Source organism: Psammomys obesus, unplaced genomic scaffold (genome assembly GCF_907164565.1).
Source record: "Psammomys obesus unplaced genomic scaffold, mPsaObe1.curated_primary_1811, whole genome shotgun sequence".
In the NCBI taxonomy this organism is placed as follows: Eukaryota; Metazoa; Chordata; class Mammalia; order Rodentia; family Muridae; genus Psammomys; species Psammomys obesus.
The window spans coordinates 19,133,732-19,141,278 of NW_026595981.1; the positions used below are offsets into that span (position 1 = coordinate 19,133,732).

Genomic DNA, 7,547 nt, shown 5'->3' on the forward strand with positions numbered 1-7,547 from the left:
TGCTCGAGTTGGAGGACTTGGGAGGTTAGAACTTAACCTCTCTGGTAGCGCTCTCTGGGAACTCCTTACCTGGGCCCTGCTTAAATAGTGGTTAGAGCAGGGCGTGGTGACACCAGCCTTTAATCCCATCACACAATCTCTGTGATTGTGTGATGGGATTAAAGGCTGGATAGTCGAGGTTACACAGAGAGACCTTGTCTCAAAATAAATAAATAAATAAATAAATAGATAAGATTTAAGAGATCAGCTCAAGACTGGAGGGGTGTTGTACCTGCTGGACAGGAGAGACATAAAGGGAGGAAGGCAGAGATTGTGGAAAAGGCAGGCCGAGGCACACGAAGGATAATGGGAAGGGGGGGTGTCACATAAACGGTGCCCTTCCTTCCTTCCTTCCTTCCGTCCTTCCCTCCTTCCCTCCCTTCTTCTTTTCTCCAAGAGAGGATGGAAAAGCCACTGGGTTGGGGAGGGAACTCTCCACAGGACTAGGACATTAGTGTCCCCTCCCTTCTGAGACTTCGTGTGACGTTGCTGGTAGTTTCTTTCTCACTAAAGAAAAACTGAGGCTAAGAACTTGTGTGGTGACGCTAAAAAGCCACTAGCCCTGAGCTGGGACAAGCAGACCCGGTGGGATGCGTGGAAGGACTCAGACTGTCGGCCACCAGGTGGCAGCATCGCCCAGCGCCGAGGTGCGCACAAGGACTCCGGACTTGAACTGAGAGGCCCTGGGGCCCCTCGCAAGGAAGCCTGCAGACAGGTAGATGCACGATGGCTGTCAAAGGTGGTAGAGAGACATGTAGCAGCCGAGCCCGGGGGAGGAGGCGCAGTTAGGGAGTGGCTGGGTCGCTGCCGGGTCTGGGGACCAGCCTCCCTGGGAGGCTCTGATGTTAGTGCTTGGCGCATCTCTTGCTGCCTGTCCACTCTGACTTGGCTAATGGGAAACAGGTAGCTTCTTGGAGCCCTCCCCTGGCTTTTTCTTTTTTTCTTTTTTTCTGGGCCATACTGAGAGACTCTCTGAGCCTCGCCTTTTCTCCCAGTCTCCCGTTTTTGGATTTCAGCGTTCGCCATCTCCAAAGGCACCCTTTTGGATCCATTTCTCCTCCTGTGGAAGGAGACGGGATCGGTTTTGTTCTTGCCCACATTTCTTTGAGTGCTTTGGTCCTGCACTCCTTCTGTCCCTCGGGGACCCTCTAGCTGGCTCATTCTCCTCCAAGCAATAAGCCTTTGGTCTCTCTCCCCTTTTCTGCCTCTGTTTCTCATTATCCCCTGGCCCTCCCTAGCTCTTAAAAACAGAACCTTCCAGTACCAAGCCAAGTGCAATTGGGATCTGGCTCCAGAGAATCCCCTCTATTTGCAATCTCTAGTGACTGATTCTCAGGAGGGAAATGGGAGGACATATGCCCTCTTGCCAACCCCCTGTAATTAGCAAGGGGGTTGACTAGCGCCCCCTGTCCCCAGCCAAGGAGGAACCTCCTTGGGACAGTGCTGAAACTTCCCAACACTCACACTTCTAGCTTTTGAGTGAAATTGTTGCTATCTAGGACTTCTGACCCTCCTGTCCCTGCCCAAGCCCCACTCTCTCAGCATCCCAGAGATGTACTTCTATTGCCTTTCCATTCCCTGCTCCCTGCTACCCTGTCCAGGCTTGGAGCCCTCTAGAATTATGCCTCAGGGAAGAGAAGAAGGCCAGGCCTACTCAGTAGTTGCGAAGAGGGTGTGTTTGGGGGGTGCTGGAGAACTGAAGAAAGTAGCTAGTACCAGTGACTCTGCCGGGCAGAATGAAGCTGATGTTACTTTCTTCTTCTGGGTTTCTGGCATCTACCTAACCCAGATTTATTGTTGCCAGGAGAAAGAGGGAAAAGTGGGGTGGGAGGGAGACATTTAGGTAAGTTGCCTTTAGAAAGGTTGCATTTAGATAATATTGAAGTTTATTTGTTATGTGAAATTCAAAGTTTTCTTTTTTCTTTTTCTTGTCTTTCTTTTTTTAAAGACAGGGTTTCTCTGTGTAGCCCTGGCTGTCCTGGAACTCACTCTGTAAAGCGGACTGGCTTTAAGCCCAAGAGATCAGCCTGCCTCTGCCTCCAGAGTGCTGGGACTAAAGACCACCATCACCCGATAAGTATTATTTAAAGAAATGCTAAAATTTATTTGTTATATGAAATGCAAAGTATCTCATATTTTACTAGGTAAATTCGACTCTGCCCACATTCATAATATCAGAGGAATAGACACTGGAGAACAGCTGTCCACCCTTTGCCCTACATCTTCTGAAAGGAGAAAGTGTGATCCCTAGACTTGACTCATCAGGCAAGTCCAAAGGTTGAAGTTGCCTCTGGCCTCTTGGGTCCCCCCCCCCCCCCATGATACCAGATTGCCTCTCCATGGCCATTTCTGCAGATAGGGAGGGGATGAGCCGGGAAGTTGGAGATGCCTGAGTAAGACAAGAGCCCAAGGCCCTTGCCAACTTCCATTAAGAGGGAGGCTCAGTATTCATGTATGTCAATTAGGGATGGAGCTTGGTGGAAGAGATGTTCTTTCTCGGTGTAGCCCTGGCTGTTCCAGAACTCACTCTGTCTCTTTCTCCTGAGGGCTAGGATTAAAGGTGTGTGCCATCACTGACTGGCAGGAGAGCTGTTCTTGTTCAGAGAGACAGGGGTCCCATTCAAAGGCTGCACCCGCCACCCCCCACCCAGGGGGCCAACTGAGAAGGGTGGCATGTGCATGCATACATGCTGTCCTCTAGCATGCAGGGAACCAGGGGTAGGAGGACCCAGGAGGAAGACCTTCTGGCGTCTCTGCGGCTCTCTGGATTCCACACCAGATTCCAGCTGGGGTTTCCCAACAGCGCTGACGTCCCCAGTCCTTCACATTCTCTCTTCTCCAGGCCATTTGCTGAAGAACGAGTTGATTGTCTACGGGTCCTCCTAGGGCCTGGCTGGAGGGGCCTGGAGGTCAGCTGGCCACCCACGCTTTCTCAGAGAAGGCAGCTGGAACCCAGGGGCCAGGAAGGCCAACTCACAGAGGACATGAGAGCTGAGTCACAATCAGGACCGTAAGGGTTCTGAGACCCCCACACGGCTCATGTGGCTACATCTCAGCCAGGGGAGCCGCAGCTCTCTTGGAGGAACCCTCAGCCGGGGGTTGGGAGAGAGAGGCTTTACCAATACTGACCTAGCTGACCCCGGTGGGGGGGGGAGGGCTAGGCTGTGTTCTATTTCATCCCTTGATAGTTCATCCTACTATCCATTGCTTCTCTGCATTCAACTAAAACTATGATACCTAATAGCACCCCCGCTATGGCCTCTTCCGAGGAGGCTGAGTACTCAGCTCCGCTCCAGTGGTGTTCCGCCTACAGGGGCAGTATTGAGTCATTTTTAGCAGATCTGCCATTTATGGTCTGCTGTGTGACAGGAGGGCATGCTCGTAGTCCCTAGCTTTAAATTTGTTTGCAAAAGGAGGACCAGTGAGTCGGAGGACAGCATGGCACACAGACTGTAGGGGGATGACGTAAACTTCTCATCGATACTGAGGATCCTGCACAAACCTGAACACAGACTTCTTCCTCTCCAGCTGGGCAGGCATAGTCGCCATCCCCAACCCCAATTGCCCGGCATCAGGCATACAGCCATAGCAAATAGACTTGAGCTGGTTTTGTTTGGGGGCAGAATGGAGTGCCCAGGCATTAAGGGTCTTGCTTTTTTTTTTTTTTTCTTCAAAACAACTGTCCCTCTGTCCCTCTATGTGACCTGCAGGAGACCAGCACTGTTGCCCCCGAATGTCTGGCTCAGCAGCCCCCTCCACTGTCCAGTATGTGTTCTGCACTCCTTCCCTGCGGTCAAATTAGAAGGGGTAAGGTAGTGTGTGTGTGTGTGGGGCGTTGGTGCTGACCACTCCCACGTTTGGTGGGATGTGATAACTGGGAGGACAGAGCTCTGAGATTTCTGTTCTTTTTTTTTTTTTTTTTTTATGACAGGATTTCTCTCTACGGAGTCCTGGCTGTCCTGGAACTCCCTACACAGACCAGGTTAGCCTTGAACTCATTGAGATCCATTTAACTCCGCCTCCCGAGTGCTGGGATTAAAGGCATGCACCACCGCATCTGGCCAGAGAGCTTTCTAGTCTTTCTAGGTTACTCTTTTCCCACACTCCTTCATGGGTCTCTGGAGAGCTCTCAGGGACTGGAGACTCAGAGCTGTCGCCTCCCCTGTGAGGTGCAGTACAGACTTGGCTCACTAGGGACATCACAGCCTCTTCTCTAAGGTCTTTAGCGTGTGCTCCGTGCTGAGTCTCTTGGAGTGTGTTTCTCTCTAACCTACTGTCACTTGCTTTAGATCCATCTAGAGGACCTTCAGGGACCCCCATAATCATCCCTCAGCCAACATCCCTCCCCGCCCTGCCATCACATTCTAGAGGCCTTCACCTCATTCTCTCGGTTTCTTTCCTGTTCTCAGCCTGGGTCACTTCCCACCTGGGATAAATCTTGCCCCAGCACCTCTCTCATGTCCAGTAAATGCCTTCCTGCCACCTCCTTCAGAAAGCCTTCCTAGACTTGGATCTTCTTATAAAAGCAGTCCTTCAGTGCCCTCTCCGCTTTTTCTAGGGCCTCTTCCTTCTTTCTCGAAGATGTGTGGACCTGCCCTCGTGTTCCTAACCAGGCTCCAAGGAACCAGCCAGCTCGGATTCAGCCTTCATTCCCCTGTCAAAGCGGAAGCTGATTGGAGCCTCCAGGGTCAGGAATGGGTTTCTCCAAGGAGAAATGTTGTTTCCAAAGTCCTTGGTGAAGGGCCCTAGGTTGGAGGAGGGGACAGTGGCAGGTTCCAGACTGACCTTACTTGCTGTATGTTTGGTGGTGTCTACTTCTGCTTCCTACCCCACAAAAGTATGCTGAAGCTTATGCTCCCTGTCTCAGTATAAGATAGCACCCCAGGAATTGAGCTACTCTAGGGATGCTGGGCTGGGGGCCACGACTGCTGACCCGCCTCCTAGGAGGGACAGAGACCCAGCAGGGTCCTGTCCGTGGGGTCAGGGTCTTAGTCTCCTTCCCAACACCTATGACTATGGAAGCCCGCTAGCCCTTCTTCCTGAATGGTAGACAAGAGGGTAGGTTAAGCGACTTCTGGAGTTGATCCCAAGTCAGAGCTGCCAGTCTGTGGGCCAGGACACCCGGGGATGGTGAACCACCTGACAATTAACGGTGCAGGGAGCTTATTACCCTAATGACTGGGTTGGAGGGTCTCTACTGATGTTCACCTTCCTCAAGGCTTAACAGAGACCAGGAAAAAAAAAAAAAAAAAGGCATTTGGGAACCATTATACTCCCAAAGTGCAGGTTTCCGGGGCCCAGACCTGAGGGGGCTGTCCAGGAAGTGGAGGTGGTTTCAGGAGAGGAGACTGTTGAGTTAATGGACTTTGCTGTCTGTGTTGAAACAACCACCAAGGTGCAGGCTGAAGAGGCTGAGCTGAGACTGGGGATGAGGGGCAGGAGGCCCCCAGTCTCCTCTGTCTGGGGCGCCATCCATCCCCCGAAGGATTTCTCTGCCCCCACCTACGTTTGTTCCTTGAGCTAGGCACCTGGAGCCATAAAGAAACAAGGAAATTGTGATTCCTAGGTTCTTCCTTTTTCAGCTCCACTCTTACACCCGCTTTGAAAGAGGCTTCTACTGTACCCTGGCTGTGCGCTGATCTGTGTTACGTGATGTGTCCCTGATGGGACTGGGGCTTGCGGTTACATTGACAGGACTCTCCCAGCCCCAAAAAAGCTGGAGCTAAAAGCAGCCCCTCTGAGGCCTGGGTTCATTGAAGCGAGAGCTTCTTAATGACCTGGGTCTGTGGGTTAAGTTTGGATGCGGGGACAGCCTGGGAACATCCCAGAAGGAAGCCTGGAAGGAGAGAGAGAGAGAAAGGGAGGGAGGGAGAGGGAGGGAAGGAGAGAAAAGAAAAAGAAAATGAGGGCGAGAAGGGGCGGAGGAAGGCGGTGGGTGGAGAGCACATTCTTCCCGCGATCCTGGCTAGGCCAAGCAGCCACATCATCTGGCTCCCAGTTGAGGACAGACTTGGCTCTGGCCGTGTGCACGCACACATGTGATGGCGCGTGCGTCCGAGTACATACGTGTGCACGTGCTGTGTGCACCCAGCCAGCGTCTGTGCTGACGTGGCCGCGCCCCTCACCCCAGCCCAGCTTCCTTATCTCCGGGATAAGTTGGCTCCAGGATCCCCCCTCTCCGCAGCGGCCCTGTTAACGCCTCCAGCTCCAGTGTTAGCGCCTCGCCGCCGGGCTCCCTCCCTCTGCCCCTGCGGGCCCCCAGAGAGGCCCCGTGGCTTGCAGCCCAGTTCCTGCCTTCTGATTCTACTCAAGCTTTTTATTTTTCGACGCTGGAGTCTCCTTTTAGCCCCCTAAGCCTCCGGCTCTATCATTTCCTTGTAGAACGGTTCTTTGCAGAGCAAGGTCGCCTGGGGGCAGGCGGGGGGGGGGGGGGCGTGAAATCAGTCCCCTCACAGCTTAATGGTTCTTTTCTCCCGAGAGCCGCTGTGGATGAAATACTAGGGTGCAAAGAGACCCCTATCAACGTTCCCTGCCTGGAGAGTGGGAGGGGGACTCAAGGAGGCACATACAGTTTAAGAAGAAACTGTTCTAGGGACCAAAGCTGGGACCCGACGCTGTCTTTGTCCCCGTCCCAGCCCCAAAGGCGAGCGTGGGAGGAGGGGGGGAAATGTAGATAGAAATGTCCCCTCCAGACCGCTGCTTCCAGTCTGATCCGGCCCGCTGATACTGAGTGGGACAGGGTGGTCCTGTGCCCGGAGCCAGGTTGTCAGGCGGCCAGGACTGCAGGTTTCCTCTACTGAAGGGCGCCTTCCTTTCAGGCTTTGATGTGTCTGCTAGGTTAGTGGAGGATGTTTGGCTTGGGGCCTTGGGCCAGGATAAACTCTCTCTGCCTGCCCCTGCCTTCCGAGCCAAACCACTGCCTCCTTAACCGCCAGAATCCTGCCTCTCCCAGCCGCTGCATCTGGGCTCCTCCAAGGCTGCTTTGCCCAGCCTGTCCAAGCCATGGTCCCTGAGCAACAGCTCTTACTGCTACTGGGGAGAGACCCTAAGTGTTAGGTGTCTTACCGTTACTTCGGTCTGGCACTGGGTGCCTGCATGCTGGAAGACCAGACCATTCTTGCTTGGCAGAGGTGGAGGCAAGACCCCACTGCCGGCAGAGGACAGGATAAGCTGCCTGAGAGGCTGCAGTGCCTCCAGACGGGTCAGCTCCAGATGTGGGGATGACTCACCGTGGATGGGGAGGGGTGGGCAGTCGGTGTGGGGATGGACAATAGGGTGGTGTGAGACCCCCCCCGTCACTTCCAGCCGCTGTTCCCTGTCCCCTAGAGCAACCCCCAACTCCACTGCCAGCCAAGTGGGACCACCTCAGTGTGCAGCCTTGCACATCCCCGCCAAGTGCTCGGAGATGAAGAAAGAAAGGGCCCCTGAGAACATTACCGCCAGGGAACAGAGGAGAGGGGTGAAGGTGCTTGCTGAATTGGAAAGGGGCAAGAAGGGGGGTGGGAGGG

The 7,547-nt window shown here is 53.7% G+C and overlaps 1 long non-coding RNA gene across 1 annotated transcript; it reads left to right on the forward strand.

Annotated features, from left to right (window-relative positions):
• Nucleotides 1–30: 30 nt before the first annotated feature.
• Nucleotides 31–5,565, forward strand: LOC129686463 (uncharacterized). Its single transcript, XR_008721618.1, has 4 exons — nt 31–754; nt 2,184–3,846; nt 3,971–4,021; nt 4,598–5,565. It is a non-coding gene; the product is annotated as an uncharacterized LOC129686463 (long non-coding RNA).
• Nucleotides 5,566–7,547: the final 1,982 nt, after the last annotated feature.